Source organism: Heptranchias perlo, chromosome 9, assembly GCF_035084215.1.
Source record: "Heptranchias perlo isolate sHepPer1 chromosome 9, sHepPer1.hap1, whole genome shotgun sequence".
NCBI lineage: Eukaryota > Metazoa > Chordata > Chondrichthyes > Hexanchiformes > Hexanchidae > Heptranchias > Heptranchias perlo.
Window position 1 is genome coordinate 44,532,326 of NC_090333.1, and position 23,568 is coordinate 44,555,893.

Genomic DNA, 23,568 nt, shown 5'->3' on the forward strand with positions numbered 1-23,568 from the left:
GACTTGAGAAAAGGTAAGAGATATATATTGATTACATCAGTAGAGAAATAATGGCTGAGAAATTGGAAAGATACAAAAGAGAAATTACATAAAAGCCATGAGAAACAGCCAGCCTAGATGTTGCAAGAATAAGAGAAAAGGTGGAAGACAAAAAGAATTGGAGTGGGAAAGAAGCATTGTCAAATAAGAGATTGTTGACTATGTGATCAAGGAGGGATTGTTGGTTTAAATTATAATATGCTCCTGATATGAACCCAGGTTTAGAATTTTTAAGAGTTAATTCTCCAATATCCAGCATCCTTTCTGTCACCTTGACAGATGAAGGCAGCCTGGAGTCATTGGGACAGAGGGAATTAGTATGTTAATGATCTCTCCCAAACACTAATGATCCAACCATTGAAACTGTTATCCTTAATGAGCTGGGACTACAATTGGATCCTGGTCATGTTTCAAACACTTCTAGTAGGCATTCACACATTAGACATAGGGAGGGACAGTATTCAGGCAGACTTATTGGGGCATAAAACAGGCGCAACAAGGGCCAATTTCGGGGACCAATGTTCTGTGACCCAAAGGTGCCTGAAAGTTGTCCAGCCCGAAATTGGGTCGGACAGTTTTTCAGGCGCCAATGGCGGACGACTAAAACAGGTGTTAGGCCCCGCATTTACATATGTAAGGTTCCCTACAAAATACAGCAGAGCGGAACAGGCACTGGGCCTGTTTCACTGAAGGTTCCACAGCCGCCACTACCAAAAGGTCAGTTTAAAAAAATAATAATTTAAAAAACATTTCTGTGCAGCCAAGAGGAGCTGCTGACGAGGCAAGCAGCCTGAAATTCATCTATTCAAAATGGGCGAGCAGCCTGTGAAGGTACGAAAGGCACTGGAAGCTCATCCAAATAATATTAATGAAGCCTGAGGTCCAATTTCAGGCCAGCCTCAGGCCTCCCGGTTGGGGTGCGCACTCCATTCTCATTTCAGGCCTAAAACAATAACGTCCCCAATGTGAGGTGCTCTGGTTGAGCCCCACATTCAAGAGGCCAGTAGCCAATTAGATTGGAAGCCCAGACAAGGGAACATATCAGAGGTCAAACCCTGAACTCTCTGTCCAATGAGGGGACAAACAATGTGTTCAATGAGGCAGTTGGGAAGATCTGCTGAGAGAGGCAGACAAAGGCCAAGGCCACATTAAGACAGCTGGTCAGATTCAGAAAGGGCTAACTAATAAAAAGAAGTATTTAGCCCATTAATAGGGACAGAGTGCATACTTTATTGTTTTTTTATGTCAGGAGGAACGATACAGAATTAAGTTAAAGTGCGGTGAAATTTACTACAAATATTTCTCTCTTCATTCACTTAACAATGATACAATAAACCACTTGTTTGCTTTGCATTCAACCTCATCTCACTAAGGTGTGAATCAGTCTGCCTTTTGGAAGACAGGGGAAGCTTACATGGGAGCACATGGGATTAAAATAACCAGTTCATTTAACATAGGGTTTTATTGTTAATGTCCCATATACGCTATTTATGACCAGATTTAGGACAGTAAAAGTAAACTCCTGATTGTAATGAACGTGGCGCCTACTTACAGGAGAAACCAGTGACATTGAACCTGAGAGAATATGTAGGGCAGACCTGACTCATTTGTAACAAATATAAAGACAGTTACGGGAAGGGAGGAACACCATGGGAGATTTTCTAGTGTTGTGATAAAATGACAGGTTGATAAGGTAGCTCGCTATAAGAATTCCCAGCTTAGTAGCAGATAATGTATTTTTTTTTAAAGTGGTGATGCTGCATCAATATCTGATGTGACCAGACCCTGCAATCTGCTCTGACTGCTATCAGTGATTCTTTTCTTGATTTGTATGTAATCAGACTCTCCATAAACTGTAGCAGCAGTCATTACAAAAATGAATTGATTTATTTCATCATGACTTTATTATATAATTGTTCATCTTGAGTGGGTTGTTGAGGATACAATGCAGTAATACCTTCAAACTGATTATTGTCACTCTTTGAGCAGACAAATTGAAAATTATAACAAAAGGCCTTTCACTACCATTTATTTACTGGGGAATTCTCTCTCTTACATCATTGACTAGTTGAATTTGACGGTGTGAAATCAGCCTGAAAGAGATTTATGTCTTGTGTATAAAAATAACTTTTTATTGCATAAAATTGAGCATATGACTTTTTTTAAATATTGGATTACAGTGACATGGAATATTCCTAACTGTGAGCCTCTTGATGCCAGGATTGCTACAACATGCAGAAGATTGGGTTAAATCTTTAATCCATGTGATTTCTAAATATTAGATTATATCCCTAAAATTGAATCGACTGATGTGTTCTGCATAAACAGGCACATCTTACATCTAACTGCAGTGATGCCTCTCAATGCAATAAGATATGATGTGGAGATGCCGGTGATGGACTGGGATGGACAAGCTTGTGATTTTCAAATAAAACTGTTGGACTATAACCTGGTGTTGTAAGATTCCTTACATTTGCAATAAGATAGGAAATACTGTAAGTGACATTAAAGTATGCACGTGTGTTTTTTGTCACTCCTGGTTGTGTGCATGTGGGCCAAACTACATTGTGCATTCATGTCAGTGTTTCTCACACTTCAGTGGTTTTTGGCTTGCAAGTGTGTGTAACACCTCAGTGAGTGTGTGCATGTGTGAGACACCTCGGTGAGTGTGTGTATGAGACACCTCAGTCGTGTGTGTGTGTGTGTGATGTTCGTGCACATGGACATGTGTATGTTGTTGTGAGGGACCTGACCTGCAGATGGAGCTAAAAGTATCAATTTGCAAGTTTTGAGAGGAGGAATACAAGACTGCTAATACAGAGTCAGTCAACAACATTCTCCTAAACTGAAAAGACTTCATTTCTATCATACTGGTGAATGAAAGAGTAAAGTTCTAAATCGGTCATTTATTGGTAGCTGCACTCAGGTTTGTTATTTCCCTTTGTTATATTTAATAAAGCAGTAGCCCCACAGGTTTTGTTATTAAATGTTAATGTGAAGTTAGACAAGACATAAAGGGAATCACTGCATGACAAAGAGCTCTGTGTTACAACATCTGCATATTGCAACAACCACAGCTGAATAATCATCAGGTTAGCCCCAGGTTATGCTAAAGAACTGCAATCTGACTGTTTTTTATATTTTCTGAAGTAAAAATAATGATTAATAGAATAATTTTAATTTTTAAAATCTAGATTTTTTAGTTTAAATTGTGATAAATTAAACAGTATCTGAAAGAGAAGGGTCAATGCCTCAGTATTTAATTGTGCATTGTTAATGCGCATGCTCAGACGGTTGATAGGATTTACTGGGTCATTGTCACAGAACACAGCCAAAACGTTTTTGAGGCTCAATAGGGAAGGATATTGGGCTTAACTGGCACATAATGAGTTGGCTCATAATGAATACCGGCCTTTGATTTTATTCTCTCCATTTGGAAGCTGAACTTTGAACTCCTGCTCGATTGGTCACTTAGGCCTAGTCTTTCGCTCCCCTCCTGGGAGAGGTAACCTGGCAACATCACATGGAGCAGAAAGCGTGCTTAGACTCTGACAGCGTTCAGTGAAGGAATGAGATGGTCTATGCAACACACTGGCCAGCAAGAGAGAGATAGCAGAAGTGGGTGACAAGCATATCCCACAAAAATGAGTTTGCTCGGTGGTGCAATCATCCTGTCTGTAACATCCGATGCAAGGAAATTCAGGTGACAGTTTATTTTATTCAGGTCAGTGTTTATATTTAGTTGTATTTTTATTGAATTGAATTTCTGCTCCACCATCAATAGTCTGGATCAACTCATTTTGATTTTAGGCTTCCTAATCCTTATTTGCAAAAGCATGAAGGTCAAAATAGTTTTACGATAAACTAGAAAATAATAGATCTGTACATAATCTCGGTGAAGATTACAATTATGTGAAAAGGTCAGAATATTCTTTGGTAGTATTTTCCTATGTGTGCGTGTATCTTGAAAATGTTTCAGAAATCTTCACAAGGATTTTGTATTGTTTCTTAAAGGGCTATTGCCACCTCTGTAAAGCTGTTGGAAAAGCTATATAGGTCAGTTTCTCAGCAAGTGACAGGGTGATATGTGAATTCACATCTTATTGATCTAATTACATCACATGATGTCACTACAACAAGCAGATCTTTGAAGTTTTCCTTCCCAAAAATGAACCAATCTCTGTTTAGTTTAAGTTTTAAACAGACAGCATCCGATTTCTTTTTGACTTATGAGGCTACTTAAAAATGTTAATGGTTAGAATATCCCTTTAAGGATTATCCGTTAAGAAACTTTAATCTCATTTTAAGTCCTGAAAAATCAATAATGCCTAATAATTTCTGTGAGCCAAAAAAAACGTAATTATATTCCTACAATCCTGCCATTATTTCAGGGTTTAACTTTGACTGAAGGACTGGAGAAGGGAAAATAGGGCAATTGTAAGAAGACGCTGTGTATACATAAATACTATGAGTCATTGTTGAAAGTTTATGAATAAGTATAAAAGGCATATTATTTTCCTTCAATAGGACATAGTAATCATGGGGAAAGATTTCTTCTGTGTGCTATGTATAATATTGTAAACCTGTTTTTTTATGAAGGAATCTTTGATTTCAGTGTACAGAGGAAATCAGTCCCCTATTTGTCAAGACAATACTATAAGCTTACGCAGAAATTACTTAACGACCCATATCTAGGACGACCTTGTTGAATTTTGGTAATATTTCCATTCCAATATTTTTTCTTATGTTCGTTTCATTTAAACCATGTACTGATTGGCACTAATACATCAGCATCACTGGTTGGCTGACTCTATTTCCTAGATTCACTTGAAACTAATGTTGATTGCTTTAATTAATAATTATTAACACCTCGTAGATCTCATCTAAGATTACTGTGAGCAAAAAGAGAAGGAACGATGTGCTGGCCCAGTGCCAGTTTGTATTGTGACCTGAATGCACATTAATTTATGCCATGAAATAGATCATTCATCAATGTTGTTTAATGTGGTAAATAAAGGATGCAAAATGAAGCCCCATGTGGTGCAATTTATGTCCCATAGTGAGTTACTGTCAAGAACATAAGTGAGATATAGACCATATCTCACTGCTCTTTGCCAATTATTCTGTTCACACCACATTTTATGTATGTATTTAAAATAATAATCAGATGAAAATATAAATGAACTTTTTCTGTCCAGTTTATCCCCTCTTCTGAAGGTGGGGAATTTTCAACTTCCGTCTAAAACGGGCATGAGGTCTGTAGAGCGCCCATGCCATGTTTTCAAAGTTGGTGTTGGGAGGCCGGAACCATTTTCAGGTTCAGGTCTTGTTTGAATGCAGCCAGCAAGCTGCGGGCACCAAACAGGCACTCTGCTGCAGCTCGCTGGTTGTGGGTTGGTGCAGAATTGGAACTGGACCTTCCCCTACACTGAGCTGGCCAGCAGATGAGGTCGGGGAGGAGGGGGTCGATCCCAGAGCGGGGCAATAATGGGCCGGGAGCAGGCCACAGTATTTTTGTGGAGACTGAAGGAGCAGGAATGCTCCTCCTGGCCCCACTAAAAGAAAAGAGAAAAAGGTTTGGTGCCCTTTTGTGGATCAGCCTCCAACAGTCTCTTAAAGGACCGTAGGTTAAGCCGCTCACCGTCTGTTACAAATAACCAAAGTGTGCCATTTATACTTCAAAATTGCAATCGAGGTCCTACAACAGTGAATATTTAAATAGCCTATCATCTAAAACAGGCAGGTTTTCTGCTTGCCCATTTACAAGTCTGCCTGTAAATTGCACCAGGTGGACATTAGTTGTCCAGGCTCGGCTGAGGTCTCCCCTCAATTCTCCATTGCATGCTACCCTTTTTGCAGGCAAGAAATGGGTAGCCGGCAATTGAATTTCGTCCCCGCTGACTCATACTGGGCTACAGTTCCACCAGTTCCAAACACCCTCCGGTAGTTCACTCAAGTGGCTATTCTTCAAGCATGAGTCCAGGCAGAAAGTTGGCAAACTATTCTATCAAGTGAGACGTCATGACAAAGCTTAATTCTCAGCTGACACATGTATTTCAACATGAATCACTAAATATTGATCTGGTGTGGGAATCTTGGCTAATTTTTCCCTTTCCACAATTGTAATACAAGTATCACTATCCTAGTGAGATAGGCTAACTCAGCACAGACTATGCATCGAACCTGGGACCATCCTGGTCTGCGTAGTTCAGATCCACATTGAGCCATCAGAAAGCTATGAAATAGTAATCTTAATTGTGAGCGACTTTGACATATAGATCGTGCACTGGTCGTAGTGACATAATTGTGAACCTTTTCTTTGTTACAGTTTTGTCTGTCCCCTCCATGAAATAACATGATACAGTAAAGTTGAGTTTTCTGTGCGTCTGAGCTTACTGACTGTTCCATGTTAGTAAACAAAGCTTGTCCCAATGTCTCTATCTTTGCATTTGGTTTGGTTGCTGCACTGAACTAAGATACAATGCACCTGTATTATGATCAGACCCATCAAAAAGCATGACAGTAATGCAATGTCCTGATTTTTTGTGATTTTTAATCATAGTTCTTAATGCTTCTGTTATATTATGAACTCACAAATAATCTTGATGACTTGTCTAATTGTATAGTTGGGTGAATCATTTCCTCAACATAGCACCATGACTCTGTCTCCCTGGAGCAACTGGTTTTATAAGTTTTCACCTGATGTATTTAATGGGAATAGGTTCAAGGGAGCATGAATTGGATCTCATGGACAGAATAAGCTCAGAGAAGGTGTGAGGGGACAGATAGATACAGATTCAGGGTTAGGGAAAGGGGGAGCCTTATAAGGGAGGTTTGGCTGGTGGGCAAGTAGAAGGAGGGAAAGCAGCAGAGGCGGTTGAATGGATGGTCTCAATTTTAGTGACTCTTAGCAATAGCACAATTCCTATGGTTGCTGAAATCAGAATTGGTCTGTTCAAACTGTACTTTTCATTTCTTTTAATCCAAACAGTCATTGAATTTCACCAATGTAGATGAGCCATTACAGCTACTGTTGATCTTTATTAGCAGCTTAGAGATGGACAGATGGAGCACCTCAGCTTATTAATAAAAAAGCACTTCCTGTAAAGCATCAAGCATATTTGGACTTTGCTTTGTATTTCAATACTTTGATAAATGTTAAACTGATTTGCATAGAAGTGTTGTGCTTCATGGATTAGGGTCTCTTTGCCATGGGAGTCAATGGAAATTACTTGGTATATTGTAATTTCATGCTTGGTCTACAATCCTTTATCCATACCATGGCAATAATGAATTAAGAAAACAGTGTAAAGTTACAGTGTCTTCTAGTGCAGATGATGCTTGTTTGAAATGGCTGTAAGTATTCATAATCTTTAATTCAGTATTTATTGCAAAATTGTATCAGACGCATGGGCCCTTGCTTCAGATAATGGAACAGAGTGTGTATAGTCTGGAATGTCACTGCCTGTTTCCATGGTAACTGTATACTACAGATTCCATTTTTTTTCAGATTATTAGACCGTTATATTCAAATTGGTATCAGCATAATTACTGAAAATACAATATTACTGTAATGGGTTCTGCAGGTTTTACTTAAAAACTAATACACATCAAAGTCGGGCTAGATTTCAACGCTCAATGTGCATGTATTTCTTTTAATGGTTTTTAAAATAATTTTGATTTGCCTCTCCTCCCCTTAAGGTATTGAATCTTCCTCGGACACAAATCCATGGGTCCCAATGCTCGCTGGGACTCCATTCAAGTGGCCATTCATCATACGTAAGACTAGGCAGTGATTGTGGCAGCCTGTTCGCCTATAGAAAACATCGTAGCCGAGCCCAATCCTGTCCTCACCCAACACACTCACTTTCCATAGAGTCACTGGATAATGATCAGCAATGGGAAGCCTGGCTGATTTTTCAGCTCCCAAACCCAAGGGCATTGAGGCCAATAGTAGCACCGCATGTCATGTTATCTGAGATGAGCTAACGAAACACAGACCTTGGAACTAACGTGGTTCCTTCCCGCTTTTTATTGCCATGCTTTTATCCACTAAGCAATGAGGCGAGTTCTAAATGGCATTATTTTACAAAATATAAATTTCCTTTTAATATACTATATGGTGATCAGGTTACATTTTGGTGCATTACCGTGCCTTTTTTTTAGCACATATGTATATAGCTGATGAACTGACATGTTCAGCAAGTAAAAATTAATAGAAAATATTGATTATGCAAACCTGATAGAGTTTTTTGATGAGGTAACAGAGAGGGTAGATGAGGGCAATGCAGTTGATGTAATGTATATGGACTTGCAAAAGGCGTTTGATGAAAGTGCCGCTCGGCAGGCTTATCATCAAGATTGCGGCCCATGGAATAAACGGGGCAGTAGCAACATGGATACAGAATTGGCTAAGGGATAGGAAACAGAGAGTAGTGGTGAACGGTTGTTTTTCGGACTGGAGGGAGATGTACAGTGGTGTTCCCCAGAGGTCAGTGCTGGGACCATGGCTTTTCTTGATATATATTAATAACTTGGACAGGGCATAATTTCAAAATTTGCAGATGACACAAAACTTGGATGGTAATAAATAGTTAGGAAGACTTCAAGAGGATATAGACAGGCTGGTGGGCGGACACGTGGCAGATGAAATTTAATGCAGAAAAATGCAAAGTGATACATTTCATTAGGAAGAACGGGGAGAGGCAATATAAACTAGAGGGCACAACTCTAAGAGGGATACAGGAACAGAGATCTGGAGGTATATGTGCACAAATCGTTGAAGGTGGCAGGGCAGGTTGAGAAAGTGGTAAAAAAAAGCATACAGGATCCTGGGCTTTATAAATAAAGGCATAGAGTACAAAAGTATGGAAGTCATGATGAACTTTTATAAAACACTGGTTCGGCCACAACTGGAGTATTGTGTCCAGTTCTGGGCACCGCACTTCAGAAAAGATTTGAAGGCCTTAGAAAGGGTGTAAAAGAGATTTACTAGAATAATTCCAGGGATGAGGGGCTTAAGTTACGTGGATAGACTGGAGAAGCTGGGGTTGTTCTTCTTGTAACAGAGACGGTTGCGAGGAGATTTGATAGAGGTGTTTAAAATCATGAAAGGTCTAGTCAGAATAGATAGAGAGAAACTGTTCCCATTGGCGGTAGGGTCAAGGACCAGAGGATGTAGATTTAAGGTGATTGGCAAAAGAACCAAAGGTGACATGAGGAAAAACTTTTTTACACAGCGAGTGGTTAGGATCTGGAATGCACTGCTCGAGGGGGTGGTGAAGGCAGATTCAGTCATGGCCTTCAAAAGGGAACTGGATAAGTACTTGCAAGGAAAACATTTGCAGGGCTATGGGGAAAGGGCAGGGGAGTGGGACTGGCTGGATTGCTCTTGCATAGAGTTGGCGCGGACTCGATGGGCCGAATGGCCTCCTTCCGTGCTGTAACCTTTCTAAGATTCTATATTTCTATCCTTGTATAATTTTGTCCATACATCATCATTCATAACTTTGTCAGATCTCCGACAGCTAATGGGAAAGTAAAGAGACTGGCATGCTGCATAGATTGCCAAACAGTATTTTAAAAATATTTTTGATGTACTGTGATGCTCGATGAATTGGTTTATCTGAAAGGACTATCCCAGTGGGAGGACTGTTCATTTCAATTGAGTGTATTCCAAAAAAGAGAGCCATTGAAGTTTTGGAATTCCCTGGGAAGTGGAATTGTTGCTGTGATAAACTTGCCTCCCTGCAGTTCACAGTGGCTCCCTTTGAGGATGTGCAGTTGATTAATGAAATAATAATCATATCAACAAACAGGCTTGCTGCAGATGTGGCTGGTAGAGCTACGCCATGATCTCAATTAGGCAGTCAAACATGCATGTCTTTGAAAGTTTGTTGGGTCAAAATGGAGAGAAAATAAAAATGATCACCTTCGTTAAATTGAACATTTCAATGTTAATGTTACAAGAACTAAGCTGGTGTTTGTAGTTTTTGATGTAACTGAAGCTTATTCACTGAGTGTGACTGTGGGATACTGGTGATGTCATTGAACTGCCAGCATGCTACAAGGCTCCAATTACTATTGATTTCAGATTTCAGATTTCAGAGTGGATCATTCGAGTCACCATAGATTGCATTTGGACTTTGCTGTATGGATTCTCAAGGGTCTATTTGACAAAGATCAGCAAAACAAGCAGATAGTCCAGTTCCCCTTTGTGTCAAGAATGGAGCCATGCAAGTTGTAGCGTGCTGGCACTGTGATTAACTCATCTTCACATGAGCAGCAGACACTCTGATCAGCAGGAATAATTGTGAAAATGGGCTCATTAACTTACAGGTGGTGTTGGTTCAAAGCTTCATTCAGTGACATCAGAAATTATGAGTAATATTCGCTCTCATCTGCCTGAATAATATTTTTCAGTTTTTCAATTTCATTGAAAAGGAATTAACAAAATTAATCCACACAGCTTGTTCACTATGGCAAGAGATTCAGATACCAGAGAAGAGAAATTAAGAATACAAAGTTAAGCGCAAAAAAGCAAGTCAGCAGAGTAATAGACTTGTGAATAAGTTACCCAGGAAGGTCATTGAAGTGGACTATTCAAATAGATTCAAATAGCAATTAGAAGAGAAAAATTATTGAGGGGTATGGTGAGGAGGCAGCTGAGATCTATATTAAAAGAAAAGGCAAGCTGAGCTTGTGGGGTCTTAACGATCTTTTCCCATTCTTAAAAATTCTTATGTACCTATGCAAAATGATTGATGTCTGTGGAGCCAAGATAATTAGCACTAGACCTTGCAGGAGATATTTAATGTTTTAAAACTTGCCAGGATGGATGGTAGGAAGTATTGATGCTCACAGAGAGCATATTTTTGGAAATCACGGGCTGCAGTTTCCCAAGATGCACTACCTGTGAGCGCCACTACCAGTGGGAATGCCAAGATCGTGGAATATTGAAAGTACTCCCACTATTCTTAACTTCTCCTTTAAAATGATGTAACATCAGGCTGTGCTTTACTTTATTGCACAGTCTTTCGAGCTGATGTATCTTTTTTGCTGGGTCTTTTTATTCCTTGTTTTGTAGTCAGCAATAATACAAATCTACATTGGTTTTCTCAGTTGAATTTTGCAGTTATTTTTATCTTGAGCTTTATTCTTAATAAACATTAATTTAGAATTTACTGCAGAACCATGTATACTGCACCACTGAATGTGACATGCATTTGAATTTGCAACCACAATAGACACCGTGGTAGCACTGTGCTGAAGTATTATTGGATAGCACTATAAAATAGATCCCATCACTACTGATTTCTCAGGTGCCCTAAAAAGGCAATGAGCATAGACCAGGCATCTTCACACTGATGTGTCATGGGGAGGGAAAGGTTGGACAGGAAAGTCTCCACTGAGCTGCTCTCGTGGTCCCTGACACACTATTTATTGCATCTCTTTCAACGATTTCTTCAGACTGTTCTCCTTCCTCAAGTACAAAAAGGAATCATTAAATACTTGTGAAGGCAATTTCTTTTTAAAAGCTTTGTTGGTTTAACTCCAGCAAAAGCCCACCTGCCTATCAACCTAAATGGCAATAGAAAATGAGGTGGCATTTGGAAATGCAATGGCCCAACAGAGGGTCATCTTCCCTTACTTGGAGCATGTATGTCTTGCAAATTCTATTTTAAAAGGGAAATGTGCATCCAAGACTAAAGTGGCTTGAATTGGGTCAAATTCGAGTATTCCTAAGAGGTGGTTATTTTGTAGAATCATAGACATTTACGGCACAAAAAGAGGCCATTTGGCCCATCGTGTCTGTGCTGGCCGAAAAGAGCTATCCAGCCTAATCCCTCTTTTCAGCATTTGGCCCGAAGCCTTGTAGGTTACAGTACTTCAAGTGCATATCCAAGTGTCCACATTTTTAAATGTGATGAGGGTTTCTGTCTCTACCACCCTTTCAGGCAGTCTTTCAACCAATTATTTTAAATCTATGCCCCTTGGTTTTTGACCTCTCTGCTAAGGGAAATAGGTCCTTCCTATCTACTCTATCTAGGCCCCTCATAATTTTATGTACCTCAATTAAATCTTCCCTCTGTTCCAAAGAAAACAACCCCAACCTATCCAATCTTTCCTCATATCTAAAATTCTCCAGCCCTGGCAACATCCTTGTAAATCTCCTCTGTACCCTCTCTAGTGCAATTACATCCTTCCTGTAAAGTGGTGACCAGAATTATACGCAGTACTGTAGCTGTGGCCTAACTAGTGTTTTATACAGTTCTAGCATAACCTCCCTGCTTTTATATTCTATGCCTTGGCTAATAAAGGAAAGTATCTTATATGCCTTCTTAATCACCTTATCTACCTGTCCTGCTACACTCAGCGATCAGTGGAAATGCACTCCAAGGTCCCACTGTTCCTCTACACCTCTCAGTATCCTCCCATTTATTGTGTACTCCCTTGCCTTGTTTGGCCTCCCCAAATGCATTACCTCACACTTCACTAGATTGAATTCCATTTGCCACTTTTCTGCCCACCTGACCAGTCCATTGATATCTTCCTGCACTCTACACAGCTTTCCTCCTCACTATTGACCATACGGCCAACTTTTGTAACATCAGGCCCCCTACATTTAAGTCTAAATCATTGATATATATATCACAAAAAGCAATGGACTTAGTACTGAGCCCTGCGGAACCCCACTGGAAACAAGCTTGCAGTTCAACTTTGCACCCATCAATAACAATTTGCACTAAAGGTCATAGCTAAATCATAGCAAAATATTCCACAGTAAATTTACAATGTTCTAGCGACTTGCCAGCACTTCTAAATTACCCCAAGTATATATACATCACTGCTTGGTTGATATTGAAATTGATCTGAAATTGACATGCTGATAGCTAGAAAGGGGAACATGGACAGTCAATCCAGCTAAAAGACTTTAAATTGTCTGTGAAACACCACTTTAGATTCATGACTTCACCACATCACATTTGCATTCAGTGTGAAAGAGAGAAAAAGATAACATTTGTCTTTTTTTTAAAAAAAACACATTTAATTGAAACACGAACAGAAAATACTGGAAATGCACAGTTGGTCAGTCAGTGCCTTTATAATAAAAGACAGTCAACAATTTGTTTGGGTTCCCTTAGTTAGTGCTGTTGTTTCTGAATTTACCGTATTTAGTTCAGTTTTTCTAAATATGTGATTTTCTGTTTTATCTTAATTAAATAATTGTTTGAAGTACTGATTATTATTTTTATAATTGCTGCCTGCTGGATATAGACAGAACATCCATTCAAGTAACAGACGACAATTTAGCAGTACCGCGCTGCAGATATAATTCACTTACTAACAGGTACCTGCACTGAGGAGAGAATTTTTTCCTCTTTTTCAAACAGGGACCAGTAACCCTATGCATTAATACTTGTCAAGCACCTAAATTACTACTTCACTAATATAACTTTCAAAGAGTTTGGCAATCTAGCTGTGATGTTTTCATAATGGCTTGTCCATAATGGCTCCACAAAAATGAGAACAAAAATTCCAATTTATCCCCAAGGCCCTCTAATTACAGATTAGGCTTTTAGCTTGTTTGGAATTTCCATTTGACATGACATCCCTCAAAGGTTAATGCATTTCACAGACAATGAACTTCATTTCTTCTCACAGTAGCCAATTTACCCACATTATTATTTTACAAACTAGACATATTAACTAGACAACATTGATCTGATTAAGTTTTGTTCATAGACAATAATATAAACAGAGATGAGTCCCTACCTCCTCTCCCATTCCTAGGAGCTGACAGCTCCTCTTCATATATTATGCTTTACCCTCAGGCTCCGAGACAAAGGAGATCCTTTTAGGGTGCATCAAAGAGTTACATTTACAGACGTCAGCCCTGCTGATTTCATAAAAATGTGATCTACATGCGGCCTGACCAGCGCTCCTTAAAGGGACTGCTGGAGGTCACAACCAAAAAGGTAAGTTTTAAAAAAAAATACTTCCCTGAAGTAGGAATGCTCCTCTCGGCTCCACTTCAGTGCCAAGGACTGCTACCGGCTCCTGCTCCTTGCTGGCGATGCAGCAGCCCGAAATTGTAATCTCCTTCGCCAGCGAGTTGCCTGGGAACGCCCAGGAGGTATCTGCAGCTCGCCGGTATCCAGTAAAGGAGGCCCAAGACCCAATATTAGGTAGGCCTCAGGCTTGCCGTTCCGGTGCAAGGATCGTACCCTCCGCACGGTTTGGCAGGCTGGCACAAACCAATTTCTAGGCCCATGTGAGGATGGTGCTGGAAATCTCCCAAAATCCTGCACAGGAACCCAACCCGAAGACACAAGCCATTCTTTTTTTGGGATTACATTCCATCCTTTTGCATGAAGCTCCTCCATGTCCTGATGGATACTGACTGATGCAGGACACTGAAACTGTGACAACTGTTATCCTATTGCAGCTTTTATGTTTGAAGGCAGTTGCTGTGTTCCATACAGTGGATTTCACATAAAATTTCATTGATCAACTGTCGATCATTGCTGGCTACACATCAGTTATTAATATTCCATTTATATACTTCATTTAAATAAGAACTACATGGTTATTAAAATATACCTAATACTATTGATAGTATGTTATTAAAGGCTAGTTCTGAATGTGAGTTCATGACTTACTTTTGTTTACATCTCCCCCTGTGCTGCACAAGTTTCTCAGAAAGCGTTAATAGTTCCTAAGCAATTTTTTCTGCTGATTTTCTTTTACCCATTTTAGGATGAGAATAACTAGTGGTATTAATGGATGAAACATCCATTACCATATTCTACTGGTGTCACTCACTAGTTTCCTTATGTCTACCCCTTTGTATAGATTAACAATGAGAAAAATACATTCTATTTTGTAGCAAGTAGCTGTCTGTTCTACTGTATCATCATATACCTCATGTTTACAAAGGAATACCGTGCCTCTAAGGAAAACAAATCTTATAGAAATAATTTTTTTTTAAAAATCATACTTTTTATTAGTCGAGGTTAAACAGAATACAGCAAAACAAGATCTTAACTCTTTTCACAGAGTGTTGTGATTATATATGGTGTTATACTTGTATGTAATCTCAGTGAGTCAGTGATGCTGAACAGAGCAGCTGAACAATTTCTCCGGAGGTTCAAAGTTTTAATATCCATTCTGGACCTTTTATATTGAATCTGTTGGTTTAGCATGATGTTTTATTAATACATTAAGAGCAAGAGGATAACTAAGGAAAGAGTAGGGCCTATTAGAGACCAAAAAGGTAACCTATGTTTGGAGGCGAAGGATGTTGGGATGATTCTTAATGAATACTTTGTGTCTGTCTTCACAAAAGAGGGGGACGATGCAGACATTGTAGTTAAGGAGGAGGAGTGTGAAATATTGGATGGGATAAACTGAGTGAGAGATGAAGTATTAAGGGGATTAACATCTTTGAAAGTAGATAAATCGCCAGGCCCAGATGAAATGTATCCCAGGCTATTAAAAGAAGCGAGGGAGGAAATAGCGGAGACCCTCATTTTCCAATCCTCACTGGATACTGGCCTGGTGCCGGAGGATTGGAGGACTGCTAATGTTATGTTTAAAAAGGGAGCGAGGGATAGACCGAGTAATTACAGGCCAGTCAGTCTAAACTCGGTGGTAGGTAAATTATTGGAATCAATTCTGAGGGACAGGATAAACCGTCACTTAGAAAGGCATGAAGTAATCAAGGACAGTCAGCATGGATTTGTTAAGGGAAGGTCATGTCTGACTAACTTGATTGAATTTTTTGAGGAGGTAACAAGGAGGGTCGACATGGATTTTAGCAAGGTTTTTGACGAGGTCCCACATGGCAGACTGGTCAAAAAAGTACAAGCCCATGGGATCTAAGGGAGAGTGGCAAGTTGGATCCAAAATTGGCTCAGTGGCAGGAAGAAAAGGGTAATGGTCGACGGGTGTTTTTGTGACTGGAAGGCTATTTCCAGTGGGGTTCTGCAGGGCTCCGTTGACCAGAAATGTAACTGGACCAGCCACACAAATACTATGGCTACAAGAGCAGGTCAGAGGCTGGGTATTCTGCGACGAGTGACTCACCTCCTGACTCCCCAAAGCCTTTCCACCATCTACAAGGTACAAGTCAGGAGTGTGATGGAATACTCTCCACTTGCCTGGATGAGTGCAGCTCCAACAACACTCAAGAAGCTCGACACCATCCAGGACAAAGCAGCCAGCTTGATTGGCACCCCATCCACCACCCTAAACATTCACTCCCTTCACCACCGGCGCACAGTGGCTGCAGTGTGTGCACCATCCACAGGATGCACTGCAGCAACTCGCCAAGGCTTCTTCGACAGCACCTCCCAAACCCGCAACCTGTACCACCTAGAAGGACAAGAGCAGCAGGTACATGGGAACAACACCACCTGCACGTTCCCCTCGAAGTCAAACACCATCCCGACTTAGAAATAGATTGTCGTTCCTTCATCGTTGCTGGGTCAAAATCCTGGAACTCCCTTCCTAACAGCACTGTGGGGGAACCTTCACCACACAGACTGCAGCGGTTCAAGAAGGCGGCTCACCATCACCTTCTCAAGGGCAATTAGGGATGGGCAATAAATGGCGGCCTCGCCAGAGTCACCCACATCCCATGAACGAATAAAAAAAAGTACTAGGTCCCTTGCTTTTTTATATATATATATTAATGATTTGGACTTAAATGTAGGGGCATGATTAAGAAGTTTGCAGATGATACAAAAATTGGCTGTGTGGTTGACAGTGAGGAGGAAAGCTGTAGACTGCAGGAAGATATCAATGGACTGGTCAGATGGGCAGAAAAGTGGCAAATGGAATTCAATCCAGAGAAGTGTGAGGTAATGCATTTGGGAAGAGCAATCAAGGTAAGGAGTACACAATAAATGAGAGGATACTGAAAGGTGTGGAGGAAGTGAGGGACCTTGGAGTGCAAGTCCACAGATCCCGGAATGTAGCAGGACAGGTAGATAAGGTGGTTAAGAAGGCATATGGAATACTTTCCTTTATTAGCCGAGGCATAGAATATAAGAGCAGAGAGGCTATGCTGGAACTGTATAAAACACTGGTTAGGCCACAGCTTCAGTACTGTGTACAGTTCTGGTCACCACATTACAGGAAGGATGTAATTGCACTAGAGAGGGTACAGAGGAGATTTACAAGGATGTTGTCAGAACTGGAGAATTCTAGTTATGAGGAAAGATTGGATAAGGTTTTGTTGTTCTCTTTGGAACAGAGGAGGCTGAGGAGTGATTTAACTGAGGTGTACAAAATTATGACGGACCTAGATACAGTGGATAGGAAGGACCTATTTCCCTTAGCAGAGAGGTCAGTAACCAGGGGGCATAGATTTAAAGTGATTGGTAGAAGGATTAGAGGGGAGCTGAAGAAAGATTTTTTCACCCAGAGGGTGGTGGGGGTCTGGAACTCATTGCCTGAAAGGGTGGTAGAGGCAGAAACCCTCAACTCATTTAAAAAGTACCTAAAGTGCCATGTCCTACAAGGTTACTGACCAAGTGCTAGAAAGTGGGATTAGGCTGGGTGGCTCATTTTTGGCCGGAGCGAATGTGATGGGCCGAGTTGCATCCTTCTGTGCCGTAAATTTTCTATGATTCTATGAACGTCAGATATACCTTCACCAGGAATTTCCACAGGGTTTCTCCCAATCAGATGCCATAACTTCAGCAGAAGATTGGCAGAAACCCTGTTTACGTATCTATCCAGGGTTTCCGGCAATCGGGAAAATCCCCTGAGGAAATTTCCATTGATCACCATTGCACACATCTGGCAATTGCATCAGTGATGTATGCAGGGTGGATACTGTTGTACTGTTCCTCCATAAAATATTTTGCAAAATATAACAAAAATTGCACATTAAGCTCTATTTGGGTGGTATTTAAAGGGCAGTCCTAACTCGGGTCTCAAACATGAAATTCTTGAATCACTTGCTGGAGAAGAGTAGCTGAGGTGGTTTCCTGTTGTATTCCTCACAGTTTTTATCTTCTCCTATGTGGGCTGCAACCAAGAGTTCCACCTACTCTTTACGATGGTGGGGTGGGAGGCTACCTGCATTCATCAGTTGTCAATCCATGGTTCAGAGCCTGCGCTCTGGTCTCCAGAACTGTCTGGAGTGGGACCCGAATCCAACCCTTCTGATTAAGAGTTGGGAATACTTCCTCTAAGCCAGTGGTCACTCCATCCCAGCCGCGAGTATTCTGTCGGATGTCAACCCAATATTTAGAGACCGTTATCTAGTCTCCACTCGCTGTGACTGTCTGGAGTGAGGCTTGCTTTCACCTTCTGACTCCAAGGTGGGAATGATACCACTAACCCAAAGGTCATTCCCTAATAAAGAAAGCATCTGTACACTTAGTTTCTCACTGTCCCTTTGTTACTAGACTGCTGGCCAGAGATGGCCTGACAACAGTTGTTTTGTGTACAACTCTCCTTTTGGGACACAGAAAAAAAAATCATCAGTTATTAGCAAGTATAGCTTAATATAAAAGGCATGGAATGTTTATGCCTTTTATATTAAGCTATACTTGCTAATAAAGAATTCTTAATCTCTTTCTACTGGACATTTGCAGCACATCACAGATTGTAATGTTTTTGGAATGAATGAATAGAAATTGTTTTACAATATGGATAGACTTCTTAAAATTCTTGCCTATACTATACACACAGGATATTATAAATTGTTATTGTGTAATTTTATTAAGTTTGCTGATGAAACTAAACTATGTGATAAATTGGCAAATAGAAAGGAGATAAATCGCATTTTAAAAAGCTCTAGACCCATAAGTAAGGTGAATAACAATAAGTAGGTGGATTTTAATACAATTTTTTAATTGTGAGGTTATGCGTACGCATTACCTTACAATTAATATATATATATATATATATATATATATTCAGGAAGAAGATAATTTGAGAGGTTAGAAAAGGATCTGAGAGTAATTATTGCCCACTCACTAAAAGTTTCCAGTCAATCTCAAACTGTAATTGGCAAAGCTAAATGGTAGGATACATCTTTGTCTTTTGACTATAATTTCAAAGTATTCAAACTTTGTACCAAGTGCGGCTGAGGCCACATTTACAACAGTGCATGCAATCTTTGGCACCCCAACTTGGAAGGCATATTGATCTGTTGAAGAAGCCTTACAGAACAGCAACAGGGATTTTTTTAGACTAAGGGGAGAGAGAGATTAGTGTGTGTGGAAGACAACAGGCCTAGGGTGAACTGTGGAAATGTGGCAATAGAAGAATATCCTAGAGTGTCCTTAATTATGTTTTGGGATCAGCAAGTATTTCTGCCGATCTTTCCGTCAGGAGATGAAATGTATGGGATAGGTTATACATGGTCTGTGGATGGCCTGTTCTCAATACTAAAATAGGAAGCGTACTAAGTAATTCTGGGGAACAAAGAAAGCTGCAAGTGGATATTGATAAGATGGTGAAAATGGGCAAAAAAACGTCAGATGGAATTTATGTCAGTAAATGTGAGGGAACATTTTGATTCAAAAATATAAAAGTAATAATTATACTTTGAATGAGGAAAGCTGGGTGGTGTGGAAGAGCAGATGGATTAGGGGGTTCAGGTTCACAAAACTATAAAAGCAGTACTTCAAGTGGACAAGGCAAAAAAAAACTTGAATACTGAGTTTTATGGCAAGAGGTATAGAATATAAAAATCAAAATGTTGTGGTCTTACTAAGGCTTTATATAGATTCACCATAATTGTATATTGTGTGCAGTTTTGGGCTCCACACTATCGGAAAGATATTGAGGCATCAGAGAGGGTACAACATTGATTCACTAGGATGCTGCCTGGCATGAGGAAGTAAAATATGAAGAAAGAATGGGAAAAAATTGGGGCTGAAAAATTGGGGTTAGAACAGAGGAGTTTAAAGCTATGAAGGGATGAGACAGAATTGATAGAAACAGACTATTTCCAGTGATTGAAGGGTCTAGAATGAGATGGCATAGATATAAGAATAAATATAAGAGTGTTTGGATAGAGTGCATGATAAATATTTTCACATAGAAGGTGATGAGCCTGTGGAATGCATTACCAAAGTTGTTAATTGAAGCAGAGACCATGGGCTCGATTTTCAAATCAAAGTGCAGGTGGGTTGGGGGCGGGGGGGGGCTGGGAAAATCGGGAAAATCCCAAGTGGGTAAGGAAGCTGTCTCCGACCTGCGGACTTCCGTGCCTCACACAGACGCATCTGCGTGCGTATGCGCTTCTGGAAAGTGGAAGTCCAGCAGGCAATTTAAGTGCATTTCCCGTGCTGTGGGAAACACTCCATGTTATAAGAGACGTGTTTCAGCCGGCAGCCATTTGAACATTGAAATGCCTGTTTGACAGATGGGGATAAAAGGTGAGTTATTGCAGCAGGGCATTCAGTTCTTTCAGACAAACTTTTGGCTGGGAGATCTTTGTGTTTAGACTGAAGATTCTTGGCTTCCACTCAGAATTCTTCTGTTCACACATATTTACCAACTTTTTGGACCCCCTCAAACTGACGCCATCAGGATTGGGGGGTGCAATGGCTGCATTCACCACTATATCCGAGGACGAGCAACATCACCATCCTCGCCAAGCACGGCGTGCACTTCCGCCACTTGGAGCTCCACAACACAGTGCTGCACCACAGCAACCTGCACAAGAGCATAGAGGGCAATAATAGAGGGAGTGACGTCGCAGGACGTACTACCCTCGTTAGAGGGTCTACAGACCGAGGCTCAGCTTCCTGGACCTCTCTGAGGTGCAGTGCATACGGAGGCTCAGAGTGAGTCGCTAGGTGGTCGCAGACATCTGCAGCCTCCTTTATGCCGAGCTGCCCCCGGCTGGGCCGAGCGGTGCTGTTAAAGTCACCACTGCCCACAACTTCTTCACCTCCAGATCATTCCAGGGGGCCACCGGTGACATTGCCGGGGTCTTTCAGTCATCTGCACACAAGTGCATAATGCAGGTCACCGACGGCTTGTTTCGCAGGGCCTCGCAATACGTCAACGTTCCCATGGACGACCTCAGTCAGATGGAGAGGACAGTGGGATTCTGTGGCTGGCTCCCCATGGGTACAGGACTCATTTGTGAGTTGTGCTTGAAGCTCAATGGAGGCTAGCCTTCTCTCCATCGCAGACATTCCTGCATTTACCTGCGCGCTGTCTCAGATAGTTGCGCACGTCCCTGTGACAGTATCTCAGAGATTCCCTCCCGTACCTCTGCCACAATTCCATTCACGCAGGAGTTGGACTCCTCCATCCTCTGTGCTCTTGTGGCGAGTGCGCATGGCACTTGTTGCAGTACCTCGCAAATGTGCTACTGTCCCTCGATTGTTCTCCTTTTAAAGGATGGCCCCCGGGGTTCAGCATCTGCATCCAGCTGAGCAGAGCCTGGAGAGGAGTGCTCCCACCGATGCGGACTCTCCACAGCTGCCCCTGCCACCAGTGTCTGCTCGTGCTCACTTGTGTGTGGTGACTCACCAGGTGCCAACCCAACTAACTGACTACTAGGACCCACCGAGGTGTGAGTATCTGCACTGGTGGATGGCTCACTAAGATGTGACAGTGCGTCCTCAGAGGCCTGGAGCTCCTCTGAGGAATCACCCTCTGCCATCACTGCAGTCGTTGACTGGCCTGTAAGAGAACAGAAGGCAATATTAAGCATCATCACAGATGTATAATATTGCGATGAGCGTACTGAGGAATTCAACATGCCAATCATTGTTAACATCAATTCACGTTGTGTGTGATGAATGGTAAAGTTGCTTCACCAGATGTTTGTGGGGTGCCAGACTCGGCGTCCCTGTCGGACAGGCACTCGAGGGTGCGGCTGATCTGCAGGGCTTCCTCCTCCGCGTCTGTGAGGACCACTATTTGTTGAGGCCCCCCCTCCAGTCTTCGCCCTCTCTCGTGCATTTTGCGCTCTTTTCTCCTAGAAGGGGAGAAAGTACAGACTTGTGGGTGATGGTGAAGTGGCCAACCGATGAATGCATTGCTTTGGGTGAAGCTGACCGTGAAAGAGGTGCATCAGAGGGTGAGTATAAGACAGAGACATCACATTGGCTGAGGATTGGGGTGAGTGTGGTGGTGGGGTGACAAATGGGGAGGTGAGGAAGTGAAGGTAAGTTGAGGATGAGCCTTAAATGGGTGTGAGGAGTGATGTCATGGAGTATTTTTGGCAGTGCAGAATGAATTGTGGGCGGTGGGGGGGTGATGTGGAACACTGAATGCAGAAGATTCAGTAAGTGTGCTCACTTTTGCTGACCTAGTTAGGTCATTGAAACGCTTCTTGCATTGGACCCAAGTGCGGGATATGTTGCTGCTGCTCGGGACCTCCTCTGACACCTCCAGCCAGGCCGCCTTGATGGCAGAAGCAGAGCACTTCCATCTATCGGCCGGGTAAAACACTTGCCTCCTCTTCCTCACCCCGGCCAGTAGCACCTGAAGTGAGGCGTCATTAAATCTTGGAGCAGCCTTGCCCCTGTGCTGCTCCATTGTGTCATTTTAGTCTTTGCTCCAGCAAAAGCCATTGGAGCAATGGCTCTTTAAATAGAGACACTCCAGCTGACAGCTTTCTGACGGCAAACCCGGAAGCCACGTTAAGGGCCAGCTATTAACTCGCGATCGCGTGAGGAATGGTAAGATTTTATTATCCGGGTTTGCCGGGTGCCCATTGACCCCCCTCACCCCTCCCACCCCTGCCATCCCACCACCATTTGAAAATTGAGCCCCATGTCAACATTTAGGAATAGGTTCGATAGGTGGTTGGAGAAAAAGGATAAAAAGGGATTTGGGAACTTGGCGGGTACATGGGATGAGGACTATTATTCACGTGGAGAATAAACACTAACAAAGACTGTTGGGCTAAACTGGCGTTTTTTGTGTTGTAATTTCTATAATTCTCATTTTAAGATTTTTAATGTGCTTCTCCACTGTCTGTTTATGAATGATTGAAGTTGTTTTACAAACCAATTTTGTTTTGGTTATTGAAATTCGTATGCTGATACTTTATTTATAAAGGATTGATTATTCAAAACCTAAAGCCAGACAATGAAGGTTATGTAGAATTTGAATGAGCTGTACATCCACCCATGAGGAACAGTATTTAAAAATTAAACAGGCAGTTTCGCTTCCTCTGGAAGAGCCAGAAAGGAAACAGAAGTAGTATCGTGACAGATTAATTAGTGGACCCAAAAACAGAACCGAATTATTTTTAGCAAATTGGAACCAATGATTATTAGCCTTATTATTCTGATTATGGGCTCGATTTTAAAAGTGAAAAACGGGTGGGTTGGGGGTGGGGGGGCATTGAAAATTGCAACCATTTCAGACCCGCCTCCAACCTGCCCATTTCCGGAACAGGAAGAGGGGCGGGCGACCAACCCACTCCCAGGAGGCGGGTCGGGCCTTAAAACCTCACAAGGAGGCTTCGGCCCTCCATTTTTTTGGACTTCCCGATTTCACCTCAGGGGCCAGGATTCTCGGGCCTTCTGTTTT

At 41.6% G+C, this 23,568-nt stretch overlaps 1 protein-coding gene across 1 annotated transcript in view; it reads left to right on the forward strand.

Moving 5' to 3' along the window:
- Positions 1-3,554: 3,554 nt before the first annotated feature.
- Positions 3,555-23,568, forward strand: part of dab1a (DAB adaptor protein 1a) — a 238,417-nt gene continuing 218,403 nt past the window's right edge. Inside the window, exon 1 of the mRNA XM_067990301.1 lies at positions 3,555-3,763. The gene's annotated coding sequence lies outside the window, so the exon portion shown is untranslated. The remainder of the gene's footprint in view (positions 3,764-23,568) is intronic.